Raw genomic sequence first — 11,536 nt, 5'->3', positions numbered from 1 at the left:
TCCCCAGAGATCACATAACCGAGGAAATTTACTTGGGATTGATCGAAACTACATTTCTCCAATTTGCAGTACAGCCCATGTTGAAGAAGTTTGTGCAAAACCCTTCTGACCTGATCGTGGTGAGTCTCAATCTCTCTAGAATGTATGAGTATATCGTCCAGGTATACAATAACACACTCCTGCTGAAATTCCCTAAGAACCTCATTAATCAGATCCTGGAATACAGCCGGTGCATTACATAACCCAAAAGGCATAACAGTATATTCATAATGACCGTAGCGAGTATTGAACGCCGTCATCCACTCGTGTCCCTGCTGGATTCTCACCAAGTTATATGCCCCTCTGAGATCTAACTTGGTGAAAATGGTAGAACCCTTTAAACGATCAAAGAGTTCGGTAATCAAAGGAATGGGATAAGCATTCCTAATGGTTATCTTGTTCAAACCTCGATAGTCAATACAAGGCCTAAGTGAACCATCCTTCTTTTTAACAAAAAAAAATCCAGCCCCGGCAGGGGAGGAGGATCTCCTAATGAATCCCTTGTCTAAATTCTCGTGAATGTACTCCTCTAGAACTGAATTCTCTTTAGTAGATAACGGGTATACATGACCCCTGGGAGGCATGGTACCCGGGAGTAGGTTAATCTTGCAATCAAAGGATCTGTGTGGGGGTAAAGTATCGGCTCTCTTTTTATCAAATACTGCCTTTAAATCCAGGTACTGAGGTGGTATTTGAGTCTCTGTAGGATTAGAGGGGTTAGCCGACGTGTTCGCCAGGCAAAGAGGAGAAACCTTCCGCAAACATTTCTCCTGACAACTCTGACCCCATGAAATTATCTCCCCTAACTCCCAATTAATGATAGGGTTGTGTCTCTTTAACCAGGAGTACCCCAGGACTATGGGAATAGAAGGAGAGGAAATGATCAAGAGGGATAGGTCTTCCTCATGCAAGATACCAACAGTTAAATTAACAGGTATGGTCTCACGGAAAATAACAGGCTCAAGTAAAGGTCTACCATCTATGGCCTCAACGGCCAGAGGTGTCTCCCTTAACTGGGATGGGATAGTATGCTTGTTAACAAAAACTTGATCGATAAAGCTCTCAGCAGCTCCAGAATCAATCAAAGCCATAGTTTTTACTACTCCCTTCTCCCAAGTCAAAGAAACGGGTAGCAGAAGCCTGTGATCTTTATAATTGTGAACAGAGGACAAAATAGATACACCCAAGGCCTGTCCTCTAGAGAAACTTAGGTGCGAGCGTTTCCCGAACGATTGGGACAATTTAGGCGTAGATGACCTCTGTCTACACAGTACATACATAAACCCTCCCTTCTCCTGTACTGTCTCTCCTCCTCTGTGAGGTGAGTATTACCTATCTGCATAGGCTCAGGAAAACGTGAGGTTTCGATCTCAGAATTTCGAAATGCAGGAGCTAGTTTAAAGGAGGGTCTACGAGTCCTATCTCGAGTGTTCTGCCTCTCTCTTAAGCGTTCATCAATGCGAGAGATAAAAGAAATTAGATCCTTCAAATTCTCAGGGAGCTCTCTAGTAGCGACCTCGTCAAGGATTAGATCTGATAACCCATTTAAAAATACATCTATATAAGCCTGTTCGTTCCACTTTACCTCTGCCGCCAAGGATCTGAACTCTAGTGCATAATCCACAAGTGTTCGATTTTCCTGTCTAAGGCGCAACAGTAACCTAGCTGCATTGACCTTCCTACCAGGGGGGTCAAAAGTTCTTTTAAAAGCAGCTACAAAGGCATTATAGTTGTAGACTAACGGGTTATCATTCTCCCATAAAGGATTAGCCCATCGCAGAGCCTTCTCAATGAGTAACGTAACAATAAATCCAACCTTCGCTCTATCTGTAGGATAGGAACGGGGTTGTAATTCGAAATGGATGCTGATCTGGTTCAAAAAGCCACGACACTTCTCAGGAGAACCGCCATAACGTACTGGTGGAGTAATACGAGAAGAAGCACCAACAGTAGCTACTTCTAGACCTGAACTTACAGGAGAGATCGAAGGAGTACGTGTCTCCTCTGGTGGGTTACTAGCACGAGACAATAGCGCCTGTAGTGCTAGGGCCATCTGATCCATCCTGTGTTCCATGGCGTCAAACCTGGGGTCGGAAGAACCAAGCTGACTGTTTGTACCTGCAGGATCCATTGACCCTGTCGTAATGTCAGGATCGGGACAGGGATCCAACACGCAGAGTACAAACAGTAGAAAGGTACGTATACCGGGCCTTAGAATGGCCGGACTAACGTACATAGAGTAACAGAGAATAGTCAGAGACAAGCCGAGGTCGAGGGAACGAGAAGACAGGTAAGCGAGAGACAAGCCGGGTCAGAGGGATAACAGAGAAAAGCAGAATAGTACAACAAGCCGGGTCAAAACCAAAGAGAATACTAGAATACAAGAGCACTGAGTGACTAGACAAGCTAGAACCACGACAGGGCAATGAGCTGACGAGAGAAGCAAGCTTAAATACCCTGAGTCCGGAGAGTAGACACGCCTCAGCTGGGTGCTGATAGGATAAAGCCAATAGAGTGGCAGGTCGCTCGGGATAGCGTGAAGACGTCATGTATCGAGCGTCGTGTTAGAAAAGGAAGCGGATCCTTTGCGGCCAGCGTTAGAATGACTGGAAGGACCGCGAGGAACGGCAGATATGGCGTGTCTAGAGGGATAAACAACTAAGTCTCTACCCTTCTCAAAGGTAGAGACCTCAGGTACCCTGACAATGACCAGATAATTGTAAATGCAAAGGAGAAGGATCTACGGACAGACGATTATATATTTACAATTGTTATGGAAGAATTGGAACATGAATTACCAGAAAAACAGACTGTACATACATTATGGAATACAGTAAGAAAGAAATGCAAAGATGGAAGCAAATGGATACTAAAGAATTGGATGTGGTGTCTCTTTATTACTATCTGCAGAATTATCATGATAACATCAACCCTAGTAGTCATTTTGAAATTGCATTGGGATTATGTTAACAACCAAGAAGCTCCTGTATTGAATTGGACTGCACACAATACAAGTTCCATGATCGTGAGGATGACCTCCAGGAACCATCTTATGAAAAGAGACACAATTCACAGCGAAGTAATAGCCAATGTGACTTACTCTGGTATTCCACAAGAAACTTCCTGGAAACCATACTCAAAACCGATTATACACAAGAAACAGGTGATTGGACTATCTCAAATCCTAACACTAGACTCAGCAGTGAAGGCTAAAGATGCTGGAATTAGGAGCAAGACGGGACAGATGCTTTTCAAAGAAACTTTGAATGCACACATGAAGGTGATTCAAGAAAAGACTTTGCCATATAGTTTACCATTGGAGGACTCTCGCAACCAGTCTTCTTATGCTGAAAAGATGTGCTATGCTACTTTTGGACATTGCTATTATGTTAATTTCCAGACAAACAGAAGATGGCCGGAATCAGAAATGAAGGCTGATCACTGTCCACGCCCAGGTATCACTCAAGATGGAATACAATACAAAGAATACCTAATTGATTATCTAAGCACCTCTCAGTATAAGACACAGATTTTTACCTACAATTCAGAAAAAAATGGTTACTGGGAAGGAGCAGAAGAAGAGGAATATAGATTTCCTGGTGGAGTGAGAAACCACACTGGAACCATATTCTGTAGTAATTAACTTTATAATGACTCATGGTGGCATGTGAATCTGAATTCAGACGAAATACATCAATTAATGAAAGAAACCTTGCAGCAATTGATGAACAACAACAAGACAGGCCTACTAAAAGCAGAAGCCTTGCCGAAAGAATGGAATATAAATGGTCAACAAAAGCTTTTTAGAGACTTGACACCATGAGACACTTGTACTAAACCCCGATTTGCAGCATTCCTTAACTCTACATATTATGTACATACCTGCAAAGCAAGGAATTCCTGTAATATAACTACAGAGACATTGATAAAGCAAGGAATCTGTAATGGTTCTAATCCAGATATAATTTTCTGTTGTGCCCCTTGCTCTCTATGGTATAATTATACCAATCAGAACTTTAAATGGCTCCCTAAAAACATAGACCAAGGATTTTTGCTATATTCTGGACTTCCAGGAATGTGGTGCATCGAGAGAAAACCGATAAGTATTAATGCAAATTATTCAGTTTATTCCCTGTATCAGAAATGTGTCAGTGACAGTATGATATATAATACAGATATTGTAATTAATGGTATAAAAACTCAAATGCAAGTTTTAATTGCTAATGAAGATAGACCTTGTGAATTTCAGACCTGTACTTCACAAAATGTTGCAGAGATGCCATTTGCAATTGCAGCATGGCCTACTAACAAAACATTTTTAGATATTACATATAAAAATATCCAAAATAGTGATTTAGATGAATGTAACATGAGAAGTGTGTCTCGCAGAAGAAGGACTTTGTTAACTAATACAAACTCCTTCCTACATACTGTCCAATTACTTGTCGAAGCTATTCAGGTTGTATCCCATTATTCTGATCTAAATGATGAATTGCTACGTCGAGGTATATTGATTCTTAAAGACCCCCTGATAACGCTTACTGCAGCATTAATATATGATATTTCTACACTAGAAGAAAGTGTGAAAATATCTATGTTAAATCAGAATGCACCCCAGAAACCTGGATTACAAGAGGCAATTGATGACTTTGGCATGCTTCTCCTTTCAGGATCCAGCCATGAACATCCTACCGAGGGATTTGATGACCTTCTTAAATTTTTGTCAGACAACAGCTCTATTGACTCATTACAATCAACCATCCATTAAATGTGTGGATCGAGTTAAAGAGATTTTTCAGCTATATACTTTAATCAAAGATATTGGTCATATTAACATTGTCTCTCGTGGTGCATATGGGATCACAACAGTTATGGTGTGTACACGAAATTTTAACAAATGCTGGGGTGGAATTTGGAAAACTGACATGAAAAAAGAGTTTACTCAAAATTACATTATATGCCAGGTGAATTTTATTATTTACGTATTGATCACGATGACATAATGTGCAATCACACAGGTACATATGATTGTAACTGTTTATTTCCTGTCCCTTCCACTGTGTCCTATTCACCACAGTCCCCTCCCTTACATGAGCAGGGAGGTGTTAAGCACAGAAAAAAAGATATCCTCCAAAGGGTGTGATGGGCAATTGTAGGTATAATACACATTGCTAAATTGTATTTCTTTAAACTGCAACTGTTTCTTTAATTAATAACCTTTTACCTATTTACAGTACACAACATGTTTACTACATATTGTCTTAGACTAATGCAATAACAATTCTTGGCTTTGCCTATGTCAACCTAACGTCTAGTCCAAATAAAGATTACATAGTTACATAGTTACATAGTTACATAGTTACATAGCTGAAAAGAGACTTGCGTCTATCAAGTTCAGCCTTCCTCACATATGTTTTTTGCTGTTGATCCAAAAGAAGGCAAAAAACCCCAGTTTGAAGCACTTCCAATTTTGCAACAAGTTAGGAAAAAAAATCCTTCTTGACCCCAGAATGGCAGTCAGATTTATCCTTGGATCAAGCAATTATTACCCTTCATTGAAAGATTATATCCTTGAATATTCTGTTTTTGCAAGTATGCATCTAGTAGCTGTTTGAACATCTGTATGGACTCTGATAAAACCACTTCTTCAGGCAGAGAATTCCACATCCTGATTGTTCTTACAGTAAAAAAACCTTTCCTTTGCCTTAGACGAAATCTTCTTTCTTCTAGTCTAAACGCATGACCTCGTGTCCTATGTAAAGTCCGGTTTGTGAATAGATTTCCACACAATGGTTTGTATTGGCCTCGAATATATTTGTATAATGTTATCATATCCCCTCTCAGGTGACATTTTTCAAAACTAAATAGGTTTAAATTTGTTAACCTTTCTTCATAGCTGATATGTTCCATTCCTTTTATTAATTTTGTAGCCCGCCTCTGCACTTTTTCTAGTGCCATAATATCCTTCTTTAGAACAGGTGCCCAAAATTGCACAGCATATTCAATGTGTGGTCTTACCAGTGATTTATAAAGAGGCAAAATTATATTCTCGTCCCGAGAATGAATGCCCTTTTTCATGCATGACAATACCCTGCTGGCCTTGGCCACTGCTGATTGACATTGCACATTGTTGTATAGTTTGTTGTCTATAACAATTCCCAAGTCATTTTCGTGTGTTGTTATCCCTAATTCGCTTCCATTAAGGGTATACGTTGCTTGTGCATTCTTTACGCCGAAGTGCATAACTTTGCATTTTTCAACATTAAATTTCATCTGCCATTTGAGTGCCCAGTCCTCCAGTCTATCTAAATCCCTCTGCAGCAAAGTAATATCTTGCTCACATTGTATTATTTTACAAAGTTTTGTGTCATCTGCAAACCCTGAAACATGACTTTCAATGCTGTCTTCAAGATCATTTATAAACATGTTAAATAGAAGGGGTCCCAGAACAGACCCCTGAGGGACACCACTTGCCACCTCTGTCCAGCTTGAAAATTTACCGTTAACGACAACTCTTTGTACTCTGTTTTTAAGCCAATTTGACAGATTAAAGATGTCTAGGTTATGACATTAGACTGTTAAGTATGTTTTTCTTTTATTTTTAAATATGAACCGCTTTTAACCCTAAGGTGTATGTCAACCTAACTTCTAGTCCAAATACAGATTAAAGATGTCTGGTTATGACATAAGACTGATAAGGGTGTTTTTCCTTTATTTTAATATATGAACTGCTTTTAATCCTAAAATGAATTAACCCATACATTACCAGTAGTAATTAGAAATGCTATACTATATATATACATGCATAATCAATGCTAGGTAGAGACTTACTGACCGACTCTGGAGGTGACATACTGAGAGATTACCTGTATAAGCAGGAGGGTATGTTATACTAATACTTTTGCAAGCATTTATTCATTTAATTTTATATACTCTGCTTTATGATATATTAATGGATTATTAATTTTATATAACTGTATTCATTTATATTCAATAAACTATATTAATAAGACAAAAGTTATTGCTTCCAACTCCTATTTTTATTGTATTCTCAATTATTTATGTATTTTAAATAGAGAAACTCTATACCGACTATACAAAATTTTAGCTAAGATATCTGTATGGTTAGCCCTGCTAAATTCTAAGTTTTAAGACGTTATAGCGGTAAATAGGAGTACTAGCGGTTACACCAATATACATAGAAAAGTGTATAGAAAAATACAAATATAGCCTGTGAATAGCCAAGAAATGAAAAAGACACAATGTGGTCGAATCAAACACTGTAACAAGCAAACATATACTTGCACTTGCACTTTTGCACAGGAGCAACTTGATCTAAAACAAAACAAATAATTAAATGGACACTGGGGGAGTACGGGCACTTTTTATTGTGATCTCATTTGCTTGTTGTTTTTTTTTTCAATTTTAAACTCATGATGTGTAAGCATATTGTTTAGAGTGAAGGATTATTTGGCACTATATCCAGGGCCGGACTGGGGATACAAAGCAGCCCTGGGAAAAAAAATCTATGCCAGCCCCATAAGTCATTGCGCCATATATTGTCGCATGTAATATGTAAGGCTATGTCTTGCCACCCCAGATGATTGAGTAATTATATATATATATATATATATATATATATATATATATATATATATATATATATATATATATATAGTATATATATAGCTTTTTCTAATATAATATATTGGTCCTTTCAGAGTAAAACATTAAATTATACAGTAAGCATACTCACATGCAGACACAGACAATCTCACTGACACACACAAGCTCATTGATACACAGCCTCATAGACAAACAATTTCACTAATATACATAAGCTCATTGACATAAAAATACAAGCTCACTCACTAGCAGACACACACACACATGCAAGCAAGCAAACTCACTAGCAGGCGCACACACACACACAGCTTAATGTAGTGGTTTTGGTGTCTATAGCCTGTCCCTGCAGGCTTTTGAATGTAAACACTGACTTTTCAGAGAAAAGGCAGTGTTTACATTGCTTCCTAGTGACACCTCTAGTGACAGACACTCAGACGGTCACTAGAGGCGCTTCCTGTGTCAGTGCGGATTGGCTGAGATCATCAAGCTTGATGATCTCAGTCATAGAGGCAGAGACCAGCATGACGTTGGAAAAAAAAAAGTGAGTAAAACACTATTTTTACAAACACACACAGACACTACGACTGACACACACACACCATGACAGACATACACACACCATGACACAGACAGACACACACACACACCATGACACAGACACACAGTGACACAGAGACACACACACACACACACAGCATGACACACACAGCATGACACAGACACACACACAGCATGACACAGACACAGACACAGCATGACACACACACACACACAGCATGACACAGAAACACACACAGCGTGACACAGACAGACACACACACAGCATGACACAGACAGACACACTCCCACTGACATACATACTTGTTGCTACCTGTGTGGGTGGGTGGGCAGACTGATAGGTGCCCCTCCCCTTCTGTGCCCTCTTTTGCCCCCTGTGTGCTTTTTAGCCCCTTCCCCTCCTGTGCCCTTATGTAGCACCCTCCCTTCCTGTGCCCTCTTTAGCCCCCTCCCGTGCCCTCTTTAGCCACCTTCCTTCCTGTGCCCTCTTTAGCCCCCCTTCCGACTTGTACCCTCTTCAGCCCCTTTTGTGCTCATCTTTTGGCCCCTCTCCCCTTCCTGTGACCTCTTAGCCCCCTCCCCTCCTGTGCCCTTTGTTACCCCCCCTCCCCTCCTGTGCCCTTTGTTACCCCCCCTCCCCTTCCTGTGACCTCTTAGCCCCCTCCCCTCCTGTTCCCTTTGTTACCCCCCCTCCCCTTCCTGTGACCTCTTAGCCCCCTCCCCTCCTGTGCCATTTGTTACCCCCCCTCCCCTTCCTGTGACCTCTTAGCCCCCTCCCCTCCTGTGCCCTTTGTTACCCCCCCTCCCCTCCTGTGCCCTTTGTTACCCCCCACCCTCCCCTTCCTGTGACCTCTTAGCCCCCTCCCCTCCTGTGCCCTTTGTTACCCCCCCTCCCCTCCTGTGCCCTTTGTTACCCCCCTCCCCTCCTGTGCCCTTTGTTACCCCCCACCCTCCCCTTCCTGTGACCTCTTAGCCCCCTCCCCTCCTGTGCCATTTGTTACCCCCCTCCCCTCTTGTGCCATTTGTTACCCCCCACCCTCCCCTTCCTGTGACCTCTTAGCCCCCTCCCCTCCTGTGCCATTTGTTACCCCCCCTCCCCTCCTGTGCCATTTGTTACCCCCCTCCCCTCCTGTGCCCTTTGTTACCCTCCCCCTCCCCTCCTGTGCCCTTTGTTACCCCCCTCCCCTCCTGTGCCCTTTGTTACCCCCCACCCCTCCTGTGCCCTTTGTTACCCCCCACCCTCCCCTTCCTGTGACCTCTTAGCCCCCTCCCCTCCTGTGCCATTTGTTACCCCCCTCCCCTCCTGTGCCATTTGTTACCCCCCCTCCCCTCCTGTGCCCTTTGTTACCCCCCACTCCCCTTCCTGTGACCTCTTAGCCCCCTCCCCTCCTGTGCCATTTGTTACCCCCTCCCCTCCTGTGCCATTTGTTACCCCCCCTCCCCTCCTGTGCCCTTTGTTACCCCCCTCCCCTCCTGTGCCCTTTGTTACCCCCCCTCCCCTCCTGTGCTCTTTGTTACCCCCCCTCCCCTCCTGTGCTCTTTTTTACCCCCCACCCTCCCCTTCCTGTGCCCTTTGTTACCCCCCCTCCCCTCCTGTGCTCTTTGTTACCCCCACCCTCCCCTTCCTGTGCCCTTTGTTACCCCCCCTCCCCTCCTGTGCTCTTTGTTACCCCCCACCCTCCCCTTCCTGTGACCTTTGTTACTTCCCCCCCCACCCCCTCCCCTCCTGTGCTCACCTTCCAGCCCAGCCAGCCTTCCTGAAGCTCTTCTCGCGGCCGCAGGAGAAGCTCTTCTCGCGGCCGCTGGGGGAGCAGGCTGTTCTGTCTCTGCTCCCCCTCCCTCGCGCGCAGCTTAATGAGACCGGGGCCGGAATATGACGTCATATTCCGGCGCCGGTCTCTTTCTAGCGCGCGAGGGAGGGGGAGCAGAGACAGAACAGCCTGCTCCCCCAGCGGCCGCCAGAAGAGCTTCCCCTGCGGCCGCAAGGAGAGCTTCCCCTGCGGCCGCCATCCAAGCTCTCCATGCGGCCACAGGACATCCACATGTCTCCCCGGCCCCAGGTGCCGACGGCCCACCGGGAAATTTCCCGGTATCCCGGTGGGCCAGTCCGGCCCTGACTATATCTGTATTAAATCAATGTTTGGTGCATCAATCAGTTTGATCCAGTTTGCATTGCTAATATTTGTGTTTGGAATAGGTTATTCCTGTAAGTTATTTATGCTTATAACAAGCAATTCTTTTCAAAAAGAGAAAGAAAGTTAAGGACAGACTTTTTATTTTCTAAGGTAGTAAACCAGAAGCATAGAGGAAATATGTTAAACTATTAAATAAACACACAGGGTTTGTTCACTAAAAAGTGAATTTGCAATCAGTCAACTAAGGCTTCGGCTTACAATCTTATCGATACTTTTTAGCGGATAACCGCCTGTTTTTAGTATGACTGTCACTAATTTTAGAGTTAAATAGTGAAATCCCTATATATCTTATGATAACAACAATGTTTGTTGCAACATGACCTGGCTAGTTACACCTGACTTGGAATATTGACAGATACATTTATTAACCCCCTAGCTGAGGAACAAATGGGCTAATTTGGTGTGTGGAAGATTTTGGCATAGCTATGCTCATTTCATACTTCTTCCAGGATATGTGATGGTTAACTACAATAAGGTTAGCATAGTCATTTTCAATCTTTAACAGTAATGAAGAATGGAATCCCCAGTTTCCAACCTCCATATAGCTGACCACAGTTTGAAAAAAAGTCAGTGCAAAATAATTATTCAAAAATAAATAAATAAATGGAAACCCTATCTGACATTCATACCACTAAGTATACAAAGAGCTGATGTGTTTTTGCAAAGAAAATCCCTGTTATCTAAATATTACTGTACTAATAAGCAATTAAAATTACACATGCTGCCATCACTAATCATTCTTTACTGCACAACAACTGCTGCGGCTTAAAGTAAATTGATTGCTTTTTAACACATTGAGGGTGGGATGTTCAATGGGTCTATTTTCAGCTATTGCAATGTATTGTACAGATTCTGACTTCAGCCAGGCAATGCATTTACTGTGTGAGAGTATCTGTACCAAATCATGTAATCCTTTATAGTCCCACAACATACGCAGGTTAATTTACTAAAGTCCACATATCAAATTAGGCTAAACCATTCAGCTGCACATGAGACATCTTTAAAAACCCTTGGTGCAGTTAGGATTAATCATGATAGCCAGCCATCGCATTAGTTAAAAAAAAAATCAAGTTTATTGGGGGTCAACCCAGCAGGTGGGGGCTACTAAATATAATGGA

The sequence above is a fragment of the Pelobates fuscus genome, chromosome 4, assembly GCF_036172605.1.
Source record: "Pelobates fuscus isolate aPelFus1 chromosome 4, aPelFus1.pri, whole genome shotgun sequence".
Lineage (NCBI taxonomy): Eukaryota > Metazoa > Chordata > Amphibia > Anura > Pelobatidae > Pelobates > Pelobates fuscus.
This window is presented reverse-complemented; position numbering follows the sequence as displayed.